Here is a 16,609-nt window from a genome sequence, read left to right as displayed (position 1 = left end):
CCCCCTCAAAGAGGCTATTTTTCAAGTTGTTGATCTATCTTTTCTTATATTTTGTAAGTTGGTTGCATAACGCCCTTGGATGATATTTAAAGAGTAAAATTCCATGGAACTTAAAATAAACATAGAATTTTACAAAAGAGTTGTCAAAGTCCAATTTCACATAAGTATTGGCAGGGAAGCTCCACTAACATGTGAGTCACGAACTTAGTTACATTTGGCTAAGTTAAAGGAAATACAACATCTCTAACTTATATCAATTCTCATAGGTTATTGTATGTACAAGGAATTATGTTTGGCACAATCCTATGTGGATTTTCCCTTTGTTGAGTTGTGGGCTAAGATACCCTACCCATGTCCATGGTTCTGACTAATTAATATCTCTAAAATTCCTAATTATAAGTTGGAATCTTAGTTACCTTTCTAATATTCCTCCCAGGTGAATGTAGGGGGAATGCCTACAATACCTGAGGCACACATTGCATCATGAATATAGGGCTTTTGAAGGGTGCCTTATGAAGCATGGGTACTTGCATCAATCAAGGATATTTTAGGAGGTTAGTGTAACTTCTTTTAATACATTAGTTGGTAGGTCATGGGACATGATCACTCTAAGGTTTACTCTAGAATGTCCTTTTTTTTCATGTCCTAACCAAACTAAACTAGGATTTGGGAGAGTGGCTTTCTTGTTGTTACCTTTAGGACCTTTCTAGTGTTGTTTTTGTTTATGTAATTAGCCTTTGGTTGTATTTATATTATCACATTTGATTCTTTCATTGAGAGTGACTGACCAACCAGTGAACTGGTTTAGAAAGACTATTGGTCTTTCTCTTGAAAGTATGGATCTACCTTCTAAAGGGTGAAGGCTTGACTATATTGATTCTCTTCTTTGAAAGTTAGTTAAGGAGACCCAAGCTACATTTAAAAGTCCCATAAGGGGAGAACCTATGCATAATATAATTATGGGAAAATTTCTTCAGGATACCAACTAAGGGACCCCTTCTAAAGGGGATCCTTGTGCTTTTCCTTTCTTTGGAAATGTTGGTGCCCCCTTTATGGCTACTTTGAATATTTTGGATTGAATATTAGACTATGAGTTTGGTTGTGGTCCACTCTGAAAACTTCAATTTCTCTTGAAACTTCTTAGTGAAACACCTTATGTCAAGGGCATCAAATTGATGTTAGCCCTTCAAATTATTTATTAGAGAAATTTGTGCCTCCACTTTCTACCTCATCTGGTGAAAGTATAACTACTAGTAATTAGAAAACTAAAAAGTGTAGAAATAGGAAGAATATGAAAAAGAAGCACAAACCTATAGAAAAATCTCTAGCCTCTACGAGTCATGCTAGGGATAGAATTCCATTCAATTCTACAAATACTTGCAAAAGGTTAGTAGCTAATGTGAGTCATGCTAGGGGCATAAGTCCACTCACTACTTGTCATATTGGTAAAGGGTCACCAACCACTACAAGTCATGTTAGGGATGCCCCACCAACCACTTTGGAGGTAGGCAACTAGCTACAAGTGATGTTGTGGAAATGAATACAATCAATGCTAGTGATACTAGAGAAATGTCACCAACCACTATGAGTCATGTTGGAGACAAGTCACCAACCAATGTGATTCATCTTGAAGGCTTACCACCAACCATTGTAAGTCATATTGGAGGTGAGAAACAATCTCTATACATCATGTTTGGGGAAAACATATAGTCACTACAAGTCATATTGGAGATGACCAACCAACCATTACGAGTCATGATGGGGACACTGCCATTACTAAGAGACCTAGATGGAAAATATTTAGGTATACATTTCCTTGTGGGATTTACAAGGGAGATCATATTACTTGTTTATGTATTGAGGTTTCAACGATATACATATTTTGGTCCTTTACCCAGAAGGCTCTTCTACTCTTGAAACAACTAAGGTTTCTTAACAACCTACTCAGCCATTGGTTGATGAAATAGTTGAGCCAATGTGGTAGATATTACTACACTTTTGGGGTGTGAAGTTTCTACTGAAAAATTCTTATACGTTTCTAGTTCTAAGTCTTTTGGAAAAGTGGGAATTCCACTCACTTCTAGTATACCCCCTCTAAGTTCTATGGGTGTTTCCTTTTATTGGAATAAACTTTCTAAGCCTCACATTTCTTTTTCTGCACCTTTCCTAGTACAGGTTGTATTTTACTCTAAAAAAATACCAATTTATAGTAGATGAAGGGGTCTCCATGACTATTTTATCCTTCTCATCTTAGAAATATATTAGTTTGTCAAAGCTTGTAATAAATACCAATCAATTGTTGGATTTTGATAAAATACCTAGTGATTCTTCCTCAATTTCCAAAAATGTTAGGTGGAAATATCATATTTGTTGATATGGTAGTGGTGTATGGCCCATTGTGTTTAAATATGCTCCTTGGATGTGATTAATTCTATTCTTTGAATGTTGTTACATCTATGCTCTTTTGAGTGATGCATTTTTATCATAATGGAAGCATTTTCAGTGTTGATAGTCTTAGTTCTAACAATCACCATGCTAATTTCACTTTAGATTAATTTCTCCCTTTCTATGATCCTAGTATTTTGGTGAATTATACCCCATAATGGGTGAATTATGTGGCATCATACCCTCAAATTTTGATTTCTTTTAATAAAGGCCCTTTACGCTCAAGTTTTCCTTCTTAAGACATGATAGCAATGCTTGAGTAAGTGATCTGTCCAATTGGTGCATGAGAGTTCTTGCTTGCCCTTATTGGTCTGAGGGACTGCTATTTTCCTCTTGTGTCTGATCTCACTATTTGTAGGTCCTCAAATCCTGGTGTTTATGAGGATGTTTTGATAGAATCTACCAACCCTATGCAAAATATCCATCATTTTATGGAATATCATTATCCAGCTTCACCAATTGGAGTTGTTTACCCTTCTAGTGCTCATGATTTCTTTGATGTTGAATTTTCTTCATAGGAGGATTTCTTTGAAGCCATGACTATGATAGATATACCATCAAAATATATGTATCATTAATCATATTCTCTTCCTAAAATAGAGGCTTAAGGGTTTGATTACAAAAGGGCTCCTTGGCTTGAGCCTTGTAAGGGGCTAGACTCAAAGAACTATAATTTGTAGACCACAAGGATGTGTGGTTCTTTGCACCATATTGGACATATAAGTTTTTTTTTTTCAAAATTTTTATTTTATAAAGAAAAATAAATTCATAGGTTTATAACTTAGCTATATTAACTTCTGGCTGAGTGTTGCTAATTATTTATATAGGAATGTGAAGACACATTATTTGGTTATTTTCTAGGTTGAACCCCTTTGACAAGTATTGGATCTTGAAACTAATGTATAGGTTAGGTTCACCGCCTTGCATTATGCATTAGTTTTTTCCTTTTCCATTTTGGCCTTATGATCAACCACACCAAATTGTGACATGACACCTTGTTTCTATTTAGAAGTCTCATAATTTTAGTGATAGAGCCTACCTTTTCATAGATGCTCTAGATAGTACCTTCTTGTCATTGGGCACCCATGCTAAAATTTTCCTTATAGGCTTAGGAGTCCTCTTCAATCCTACAATGAATTTTTAATGAAGCTTCATACTTCTTAAATATTATTCTAGCCATTTCCTATGGGTATCGCACTATTGAGATGTATTATTGAATTGCATTGGGCAAATTGTGCTTTTAAGCCTAATACCACCTTTAACTTGTTGTTTTATAGCTTTCTACTTATGCATTCTCTCCAATTACTAATCATACATCATTTTATTTTGTTAGTTGACATCTCTATGATCGGAGGAAACATCCATTGAGTTTCCACATCCTACATGCCTTTCTTGTATGTGCATGGGTATATTCCAAACATTGGAACTAGTTTGCTTGTTTGTGAGAGTCAATTCCTCCACTATACTAAAGCATTTTTCTATTACTTTTCAAAATTTTATAATATGAAAAAGAAAAAGAAAAAATATGAAAAAAAAGAGGGGTTACAAAGAAGCGAGTCATTGGTTTAATGTTGTAAAAAGTCATTATTAATGTCACCCTTGAACAAAGTACCAAGTTATGAGACTTTTCCTCATTGGGTTGGGTCATAGTGTCACCTTAAGAAGATAAAAATTTTTGTTTTAGTTTATACTCCTTCGATTGGTTACTTTTCCAACCATATGTAGAGTCTATTGATGCCACCTATGTTGTTGGACTATATAATTGTTCATTCTTTAGGTTATGTTGCACAAATCACCATTTTTTCATGCTTATGTTTAAGGGAATTAATTTTTTTCATCTATTTCATACTTGTCTCTTTACTCATTATATTGGCCTTCTAACTTTTCAATTTAATTTTAGTATCAAGAAGTATCATTATCATGCACTCATGTTAGTATGGAAGGTATTTATTAAATCATTACTAACACCTTTGCTCTCATTGATTACAAAAACATTTCTCTATGATTTCAACCTATAGCAACATGTTGGCCCTATTTTCATCATTGATAGGTTTGATAATAAAATTCATCATTATTCATTGACTGAGTGGTTTCTCTAATTTATTTGATGTCAACACATCTATTCACACATTGGATTTGTGAAATACCTTGGGTTCCATTTTCATTGTCGGTGGAATTCCTTGCCTTTGTTAGCATTTTTCATTATTAGTCATTACCAAGAGGGTCTCCTCCATGTATTGTTCCATTTGGTGCATGCAAGAGATTTACTTGGTAGTGGTGCCTATAATTATTTTTCCAATCCTTTCCAAATCATTGGCCTTTAGGTTACACTCATTTTGGTTGAGGGGGAATGCCTCAACACCCCGTTTCCATCAAATATTTTCCCATTGGTGCCAATTATTGCTTTAGGAATAAGATTTCGAGTCTCTTTTAGTACCTTAGGGTTTCTAGTCATCAATGGAGGATTCCTTCACTATTGAAAGTGGAATACATCAATGTCTCCTGATCAACAAATTATACAGTTGTGTTTGACTTAATCTCATTCATTCACACTTATCAGAATGTAATAGATATCTTGACTCCCATTATCATCAAGAGTGGGTTATGTTTCATTTTTTAACAGTATACATCAATATTTGGTAATCAAATGATTTCTCCCATGTTCAACTTTTACTTATCTATTCACCTTGTGTAGCTTTGTACCTTTGAAAGTTGGTTTGATGACCTTGGGTATGTGATAGAACCTTTGTTTTACTAGAAATATCACTGGTTTCTCCTAATCACATCCTCTTTGTTATGTTTCTCTCTATCGTGATAGCATATTTCCTATTTTTTCCTAAGTTGTTGGATGGTAGCCCTCCTACTCACACGATTTTGGTACTTTAAGGAGGATCGTTTCGTTCATTCTATTGCTCTACATATCCTCTTACTTTATACACTGAGACATAGATCCACTATGTATTTATCGTGGCTATGAAATTTTTACATGGATCAATTGTGTATTATTTTCATGGCCATGCTTGTCACTTTTTATGCATATCATTGTTCATTATTTAATTTATGTTGCACAAACCACCATTTTTTCATGCTTATGTTTAAGGGAATTAATTTTTTTCATCTATTTCATACTTGTCTCTTTACTCATTATACTAGCCTTCTAACTTGTCAATTTAATTTTACTATCAAGAAGTATCATTATCATGCACTCATGTCAGTATGAAAGGTATTTATTAAATTCTTACTAACACATTTGCTCTCATTGATTTCAAAAACATTTCTCTAAGATTTCAACTTATAGCAACACCTTGGCCCTATTTTCATCATTGATAGGTTTGGTAATAAAATTCATCATTATTCATTGACTGAGTGATTTATCTAATTTATTTGATGTCAACACATCTATTCACACATTGGATTTGTGAAATACCTTGGGTTCCATTTTCATCGTCGGTGGAATTCCTTGCCTTTGTTAGCATTTTTCATTATTAGTCATTACCAAGAGGGTCTCCTCCATGCATTGTTCCATTTGGTGCATGCAAGAGATTTACTTGGTAGTGGTGCTTATAATTATTTTTCCAAGCCTTTCCAAATCGTTGGCCTTTAGGTTAAACTCATTTTGGTTGAGGGGGAATGCCTCAACACCCTGTTTCCATCAAATATTTTCCCATTGTCGCCAATTATTGCATTGGGAATAAGATTTCGAGTCTCTTTTAGTACCTTGGGGTTTATAGTCATCAATGGAAGATTCCTTCACTATTTAAAGTGGGAATACATCAATGTCACATGATCAACAAATTATACACTTGTGTTCGACTTAATCTTATTCATTCACACTTATCAGAATGTAATAGATATCTTCACTCCCATTATCATCAAGAGTGGGGTGTGTTTCATTTTTTAACAGTATACATCAATATTTGGTAATCAAATGATTTCTCCCATGTTCAACTTTTACTTATCTATTCACCTTGTGTAGCTTTGTACCTTTGAAAGTTGGTTTGATGACCTTGGGTATGTGATAGAACCTTTGTTTTACTAGCAGTATCACTGGTTTCTACTAATCACATCCTCTTTGTTGTGTTGCTCTCTATTGTGATAGCATATTTCATGTTGTTTCCTAAGTTGTTGGATGGTAGCCCTCCTACTCAAATGATGTTGGTACTTTAAGGAGGATCGTTTCATTCATTATATTGCTCTAGATACCCTCTTACTTTATATGCTGATACATTGCTCCACTATGTATTTATCGTGGCTATGATATTTTGACATGGATCAATTGTGTATTATTTTCATGGCCATGCTCGTCACTTTTTACACATACTTGATGAATCCACAATTTATTTTATTTTATGTTTTTCTATATTTGAGCATAGGTATGCCCACCTAAAGAAATAAGTTATCTTGACTTGGTTTCTTTCTACAAGTGTTGTCTTGGTTCGTTTTTTTGGTGAACTTTTCCTAGGCCCATTTGAAAACACTCTTCTATTTCTTTTATAATATGTTTCAACCATCATATACCCTTCTTTTCTCACACAATAGTGAGTATCTATTATAAAATATTTTATTAAACTCACTATAGGGTGCATGATTTGACTTAAAAATATCACCCCTTTCCATTGTGCAGACACTTTCCCTTTAAACAACTCTTAAACAAAAAAATTAAGATCACATAAACACCCTTTATTCTAGCATAAGATGCACATACATGATTCCTACTCATGCAAAGTGTATATATATGCTAGTTTTCTTGAAGCAACTAGCATATACCTTCAAATTGCACTAAAATAAATTAAATTTGTGCGTTATTGCATGTTTTGGGTAGGTTGTATGGGATTTATTGAGTTCTTCCTTCTTGTAGCCCATCCTCAACCACCTAAACTACTTTTAGTGAGTTTTTAATGATGCCCTGGGTGGAGGAGAGGGAAAAGTACCATTATTTTAGTAGTTTAAATTTTTTTCCATGTTTGCAATCCCTAATTTTTTAAGCAATCATTCAGTTTGGAAACCCCTATTTCCTTATCTTTTCATTATTCTTGTAGCATTGGAAAGAGACTCCTTCTCTTTCACTTTGTTTGTCCCAAATAGGAAGACAATGTAGAGGATACTTTTGTGGCATAGGATATAGAGATCTGAAACACAATTTCAATAGTGCCTACAAAAAAGGATCGAGTGTATTAGAAACACTATTGATTCAATCAATAAAAAATAAATTCATTATTTCTCAATTATTTGTCTTTCTAATATAGATTATGATGATGAAGTGTTTTCTTGTCTTATATTATGATGAGTATTTAGGTTTTCTTCTAATATGTTTCTTTTAATGATTTTTTTTAGTGTAGGTTATTAAGGAAGATTTTGGAGTAAGGGGATTTGGCTAGTGAATTTACTAAAATCTTCAAATTTTTAAATAAATCATCAAACCATTATTAATAATTAATATAAATTTTCTCTTTCCTATGTGATTGAAGTGAGTGTTTCTTGACTTGCCATATTATGGTTGATAACCCTAACCACTAATACGTATAACTTGCTTAGTCTAATTATTCTTTTTTAGGATAAATTATATATAATTTAATTGCATCATATATACTTTTATGGATCAGAAATGAAAAAAAATTCAAATAAAAAATGAATTAAAGTTATTTAAATATGTTTAAATAAGTTTAAATTACTACATTTTTTCTACGTATAATTAGTAGTGTAATTTGATTGTGCATAAATATCTTATGTTATTCATATTTTTTTACATAATAGTAAATTAATTTAAAAATAATAATAATTTATTTAAATAAATTTAAATTACTGCATTATAATGTAATAATTTGATTGCTTATATTTTATTCAGAGTGAATGGAGATTTGTTGACTTTTTTTTAATGAATGGAGGAGATTTGATCTCACCACAGTATTATTTGTTTGATAGTATTTCCTTTCATTACACACGACCCTCATTTACCCGTCCATTGTTGTTCTCTTGCATCACAGAAAAACAATTGAAGAGATTTTGCACAGGAAATGCAGAAAGGGCGAAGTGAAGATGATCAAGGGAATGCTCAATGATTGGTCGGGGAAGAAGGTTAGGGTGAAATGCAACGAAGATGACACTATTGGCTAACTCAAGAAGCTCGTCACTGTTCTGACTGGAACCCGCACCGATAATCTCTATAAAACCATGGGCTCTTTGAACTTTGGTATTATATAATTATAATTATAATGTTGTTGGACTTAGAAATTACCATTTCTTTGTTGGTTCATCTGCAATGCTCCCACTATCTGCATCTGATGGAATTCAAAGAGTCAAGTTTCTCATATGTGGTGGAGCTCCTGCTAGTGGTTGCCCCTCAGCACATGCTAATAATTTCGTCAACGTTCAACAAATTATGATTACCAACGTAGCCGAGAAGGGGACCGCAGGCTAGGGCTGGGGCTATGGAAGGAGTCTAGATCTTGCTCCTTAGTTATACTGAGCTAATGAATTGTTAGGGAAGTGGTTCTTCCTAATGTTGTTTTCTTTTGTATAATAGCAGAAGTTATGAACAGTTTGTTTAGCGGGAATTCCAGGTCAGATTCCATGTCAAGCCAATATGTCGGCAAGTTGGACAATCAGTCCCTTAACCTCTCATAATTAGCAAATTAAAAACTATAGGATCATGGAATATGGATTTCAAAGAAATAACAAGTTTACCGTGCATGGGACTAGTGAGCTTGTGTATTTTTTTCTCTTTAGGGTCGCTTACTCTTTTAGCCAACACACAACAGGCCATATACTTAATGAGGTTTGAACTTCCACCTCATGGGTTTCACCCAGCCAAACTTACGGTTAAACCCTATATCACTGTATTGAACTTGTATATTTTTATAATACATTAATTATCATGACGCGAGTACAAAGAACAATAAACGTAATGAATAACATCTTAATTGAATTCAAAAGAAAAGAGGGGGAAGGAGGGTCATTACTTTCTAACCTCTCTCGTGATTCTACGTCGTTGATCAAGAGACTAGATTCAGAGAGCCGTTATCAGAACTCCGATGTAGAGAGTAGAAACGCCATGTGGACGGCCGTGGACGCTGGTTCTAGAGAATTCGTAACTCATTTACCCTGCCTTAACTCGGAAAAGAAATTTAATGCTAGACATTTTAATATCGAGACATCCCGTCCTTAGCAGTCATTCACTGAAATGTTCTCTAATGAGTAGTTAACCTCCAAATATCCACAAAGTTTTTTATTAACCAGCACAAAAAGAATATTAAGCATAATACAGTAGATTGAGATTGCTATCTGGTGGTAACAATGAATTGGGCGCATATTTATATAATTTAATCCATGATACCCATCACATAAAAACAGGGATGAGGCTGATTAGAATAATAAATCCATTCATCATTATTACTCCATTCAATTTTTTTTATTGATTTTGATGAATAATTGCTTTTTACTTGGAAATTAAAATAAAATAACTTTGAAACATTATCTTTATATATAGTTTAGAATATGGAAATATATATATATGACAATGCTGATGATTAATAGCGATTAAGAGCAATGTGATCTATCTGACTTCAAAAAAAAAGAAAAAAAAAATAGTCTAATTTAGATTCTTTAAAATCTTGTTTTTATGATAAAAAAGAAGCGCTTCAAAATCGCTATAGTTGGACTAACTTAATGAGTCAAGAATATTGGAAGTGTGACAGATGTTAGGGAATTTAGAGTGAAGGGCAATCTAAAAGGAAGATTTTTCATCTTCCAACCTCTTAATATTGCAAATCTAACAAATTCTATCGTTCGAGGGAATCTTGGCAATCTTGGCAGTAGACCATTGCCTAGTTTCACTTCAAAGCTCATGAGAATTAGTTTTTATCCTAGCCATGTTAATTGTTTCTTAGTGTTTGTGAACACATAGAGATAACTCTTGTTATCGAGGATGGGGTTAATCACCTCCTTAGAGTATCTTAGCTTCCTTTTACCCTCCAGCTCCTTATCATGCCATAGTTTGTCCTTCAAATTGGAGGTTATAGCATTTTTAACACTATCGTTGCTTCCCATGACGATTTCCTCCTTAATTTCCCAATGGTTGAGCCAAAACTGAGCATCCTTATGCCACCTGCACTTGAGGCGAGGTGAAGGTGGGGTTTTCACCAAAGTTAGAAGCAATCTTTGGGAGCTTCTTAGATTCCATGTTGTAAAGCTTCTTCTTATACATCATATATCTAAACATAGTCGTACTTTCAATAGTGGACATGCCAATTTCGATGAAGCTCATAGGATATGGACTATTTCCCTTGATAATGAGGTTGTAGGTTATGAATTGCTTTTGAATCATCTCAATTTTTCTCTACAACTCTTTGGATAAACTTAAACCCCAAATTTCACATCCATATAAAACAATAATTAAATTTTTTATATTATAATTTTATTAAATTATAATTATAAGATTACGATATTAATTAAGAAAGTTTAAATTAAATTAAGGTGTTGCATTAATCTAGTTAACGCCAATCACTTAGGCTATCTTTAGTAATATACGTCAAATAGATTAAATTTATTTATACAATTCCATTTAATTTTATTTGTATTTTGTATTTTTCTAAAAATTTAGATATGAAATATTATTTTTGTATTATTAATGATTAAATTTTTATTGATAAAAATATATTACATCATTTATATTATATATTAATTTATTTTATAATATATTATATATTAAATATTTGAAATTAAAATACATTTATTATATTTTAAATTAAATCTATTAATCATTATTGTTCCAATTTTTTAATTATTAATTTTGATGAATAAATGCTTTTTACTTGGAAACTAAAATAAAATAACTTTAAACAATACCAAAGTAAATATATATGGGAGGTTAAATTATAATGTTGTTAGGGATGCAACTTTTTAACTTATATAATTGTTTGATTATATAATAAATAAGTGTTATTAATGATCTAAATTATTGTATATAATATTTAAATTATAAATAAATTATAATTATAATTATAATTAATAATATTAATAATAAAATAATAAGTAAATATGGTTAAACAATAACATTTTTAAATATTGATAAATAATAGTATTATTAAATATTAATAAATAATAATATAAAAAAATATTAATAACATTAATTTTTTTATAATTTAATTATAAATAATTTATAATTGAGAATATTGAACATTAATTTAGTCATGTTAAAACTAATATAGTAGTATTAATTAATATATCAACATTAATGTTAGTATTAGTATTAATTGTTATTGATTATTTTTTCTTTATTTTTTATCATAATTTTTTTTTACTTTTAAATCAACAACAACAACAACAACAACAACAACAACAACAACAACAACTCCTCCTCCTCCTCCTCCTCCTCCTCCTCCTCCTTTAATTTATTAAACAATATGTTTGAATGTTGCGTTTTTCTTTACTCAATAATTTATCTTTATAATCTAGCTGTTAAAATTAGCTTGTCTCATCTTAGGTTTGACGATGAACCACACTCGATAGTTCGAAACACGTCAACTCCAAAATTTTCATGTATTTTTTACCAAAAAAAATTCAAATATACATTTTATAATTATCATAATTGGATTATGATAACTATTAACTAAATGTTATATATAATATTTAAATCAATATATTTTAATGAATTAAAATAATAATTAATACGTTGATATATTAATTCAAACATTTATTTAAAAACGTTTAATAACATAATATTTAAATCAATATATTGTAATGAATTAAAATAATAATTAATACATTGCTATATTAATTCAAACATTTATTCAAAAATGTTTAATAACAATAAACATTAGTTTAAAAATATTTAAATTAATATACTAATATTAATTCATATTAATATTAATTAATTATTGTATTAAAATTAATATGTTAAGTAAAACATTAATATATAATTAATAAAATATTTAATAGATAATTATTATAGTCAATCACATTGATTAAATATAGCCAAACAAAGTCACTTTTTGTAGTTCATGTTTAAATAGTTGACCATAATCACCCTTAGTCATGGTCAACCATGGTTGACCAAAGCCATTCATTGTCAACCTTAGTCAACTATGGTCATCGTTAGTTGCACACTCAAGATTTAAAAATGTTTAATAATAACAACATTTTTTTTTGGTAGGGAAGCACCCACAGGGGATTTGAACTAGTGACCTATCGCAAGGAATGCCTTAACAGTACATCCATTCACCATCAATCCAAAGCCCCATGGGCTTTTAATAATAAAAATATTAATATTAATAAATTTAATTAATAATAATAATATAACAACGTTGGAATCATACACAATTATTTCCAATGTCGCAACCATTGTCGCAATGTTACATGAAATTGCAGTTTATCCAATGTTGCATTGTGACAATGTGAAATTAGGTCAACCACATTTTCTAATATGGGTGGTTGTTTGACTGTGTTTAAGTATGTTTGACAATCAATAGTCTTCAACTTTGGTCAAACCTAATTGCCTATTAATTTTATCAATTAATATTAATAATCAAACATGTTGTGATGTTGGAATGGTACATAAATCTATCGAACGTCACAATGTTACATTAAATTGAAATTTATCCATTGTCGCAATGTCACATTACAAAATTAATCAACCATATCCACTTTTGTGGTTGGTTATGTTGGACTATGTTTGCCATTAAAGACATGGACAACCATGGTCAACAATGGTCAACCATGATCAAATATGGTTGAATAAGGACAACCATGATAAAACATGGTTGAATAAGATCAACCATCATCAATTACGGTTAAATATGGTCAACCATGATCAATTGCGATGAACCATGGTTGAATATGGTCAACCCTAGTTGAATACGATCAAACATGCTCAACCATGTTCAACCATGGTCAATCAATGTTAACCATCATCAACCATGATCAACCATGTTCAACTATGATCTTCCATGGTCAAGCATGCTCCACCATCATCAACCATGGTCATAATGGTTAATGAATGTCTATATGGTGAACCATGATCAACCATGGTTAACCATGCTTGAATATGGTTGACGATGGTCAATGTCTTTATGATCAACCACACTCAAACATGGTTAATGATGGCCAATGTCTTTATGATCAACCACAGTCAGACATGGTCAACCATGATCATCCATGGTCAATGATAGTCAAGCATGGTCAACCAAATTAATAATTGTCAAGCATGGACAAGCATGGTCCAGCATTGCATTGCAACAAATATTGTCTCAATATGAAAATCAACCATGGTCAACCATCGTCAATAATCATGGTGACATTGTGGTAACAATTACCTCTTGGTCCAACGTTACATTATGACAAAGATTTTCTCAATATGAAAATCAACCATGGTCCAATGTCGCATTGTAACAATGTTTGTCTCAATATGAAAATCAATCATGGTCAACCATGGTCCAATGTCGCATTATGACAAAGATTGTGTTAGTATTAAAATTAACCATGGTCAACCGTGTTTAGTTTAGGGTTTATAATATTTATCTTAGGGTCTATACACCTTGGGTTTATAGTATTAATCCTCTGGGTTTAATATTATTCCATTGGATTTTTATTATTAATCCCTTGGGTTTAATATTATTCCCTTAGGTTTATAATCCCTTGGGTTTTTATTATTAATCCCTATGGTTTATCAATCCCTTGGGTTTATAATATCAATCCCTTGGGTTTATTAATATAAGCGTTGATATCTCTAGGGTATAATATTATTCATAGGGTTTATAATATTAATCGTAGGACTTAATATAAATCCCTCGGGTTTAAAACCATGGTCAATTATGGTCCAACATCACATTGTGACAAAGATTGTCTCAATATGAAAATCAACCATGTTCAACCATCGTCAACCATGGTCAATCATGGTCAACCATGGAACAATGTCACATTATGACAAAGATTGTCTCAATATGAAAATAAACCATGGTCAACCATGGATAATCATGGTCAATATGAAAATCAACCATGGTTAACCATGGTCAATCATGGTCCAATGTCACATTGTGTCAAACATTATCTCAATATGAAAATCAACCATGGTCAAAAAATTTCAACCATTGTCAATCATGGTCAAACATGGTCCAACATTGCATTGTGACAGATATTGTCTTAGGATGAAAATGAACCATGGTCAACCATGGTCGATCATTACCAATAATCATGGTGACATTGTGAGAAATATTGTGTCACAGTCCCTTAGGTTTAAAATTAATCTCTTAGGTTTAATATTATTTGCTTGATTTTATAATCCCTTAGGGTTTTAGTATGATCCCTTGGGTTTATAATATAAATCCATTGGGTTTATTGATCTAAAGGTTCATATTCCTAGGGTATAATATTATTCATAGGGTTTAAAATATTAATCCTAGAGTTTAATGTAAATACCTTCGATTTATAATCATGGTCAACCATGGTCAATGATGTATGTTTTAGGGTTTATAATCATGGTTAAACATGGTCAATTGTGGTGCAATTTCACGTTACAACAAAGATTGTCTCAATATAAAAATCAACCGTGGTCAACCATTTTCAACCATGGACAATCATGGTCAACCATGGTCCAATGCCACATTGTGACAAAGATTGTCTCAGTATTAAAATCAACCATAGTCAAGCATGGACAACCATCATTCAATGTAGCATTGTGACAGAGATTGTCTCAATATGAAAAACAAATATGGTTGAATGTCACATTGTGACAAAGAATATCTCAATATGAAAATCAACCATGGTCAAACACAATAAACCATGGTCAAATGTTACATTGTGACAAAGATCGTCTCAATATGAAAATCAACAATGGTCAACCATGGTCTTGTCACTGCTACAACACCCTCCAAAATTTCACTACATTCCAATTTTGAATCCTACTTCATGGTTGTACCAAGTGTCACCTTGGTTTCCAAGTTTCATTTCATGTTGCTTCATATGTCCTAAGTGTTCTTGAGTTTCTCAAGTGTCATCGCATTGAATAGAACATCTCTATACACATTTTATGGTTGTAACACCTTAGTTTTTGTAAAACAACACTTTCAGGTCATGGTCACACACAATTCATTGTTTGTACTCAGGGAATGTGTGTAAAGTGGAATTTTGATGTATATTCATTGTTTATAAAGTTTGTATAAGTTTTCTTGATGAGTTAGTATGTGTCGCACATGCGTTTATGTCTAGAAATCATCTTGATCACCCCTTGAAGAATCACCTCGACTTAGATAAATTTCGTTTGCAAAATGACCCCATTAAGGCTAAGAGTGCATGAGTGCATTTCAATGCCTTGTCAAGAAACCCTTCATTGTTCAAAAGTGTCCCTTGTGCTCTCCTTGAGAGTTGGGCACACTCTAGAGGCATGAATACCCTTCGCTATTCCAAATTGTACCCTCCAAAACTGACTAAGTCTTCCTTGAGTGCACTCCTTTGACTAGAAGGAGTACGCTCTCCTTGAGTATGTTGGTGCACCATAAAGACCCGAAGCTAATTCCTTCTGCCTTCCCCTATGTGTCATGCACCCTCCTAAACTGCTTGAGCACACTCACGCACCTTGAAGGCACGAAGCTTCAATCTTCAACCTTCAAGAGTGTGCCCTGCGCCCTTCCTGATGCCTCTTAGGAACATGAACACACCCTGAAGGCACAAAGCATCAACCTTTAGCTTCCAAGATTGTTCCCTGTGCCCTCCGTGTCTCCCTTGAGTGCATAACGCACTTGGGAAGCCTGAAGCTTTCCCCTTCGTCCTTCAGACTTGCAACATGTGTCCTTCCTTGATTTCTTTCTCCCCTAGGGTGCATGAGTGAATGCTGAAGCCACAAATCCTTTCTCCTTCATCCCTTTAGCCTTTCAAAGTGTGCCCATGTGCCCAAAAGCACCTTTGACCCTTTTGAGTACACCAAAAAGGTATAAACATAAAATATGCATAAAACATGGTAGATTAGGAGATTTTCATGATGATCGTTGCTCATCATGGGTGATTGAAGAAGTAGGTATTCCAGGGACCTCATTGCAAGAACACAAAAGGAAGATTGGGTAAAGAGGATAAACAAAGGAAGCATGAAAAGAACCAAGAACACACTTGAAACATCATGATCAAAGCACTTCCAAAGTCTCTTAGATTGAAGACATTTTGGATGGTGAAAGAACCA

The sequence above is a fragment of the Pinus tabuliformis genome, chromosome X (genome assembly GCF_031772625.1).
Source record: "Pinus tabuliformis cultivar Carrire ecotype Pingquan chromosome X, CPIR1, whole genome shotgun sequence".
Taxonomy (NCBI): Eukaryota; Viridiplantae; Streptophyta; class Pinopsida; order Pinales; family Pinaceae; genus Pinus; species Pinus tabuliformis.
This window is presented reverse-complemented; position numbering follows the sequence as displayed.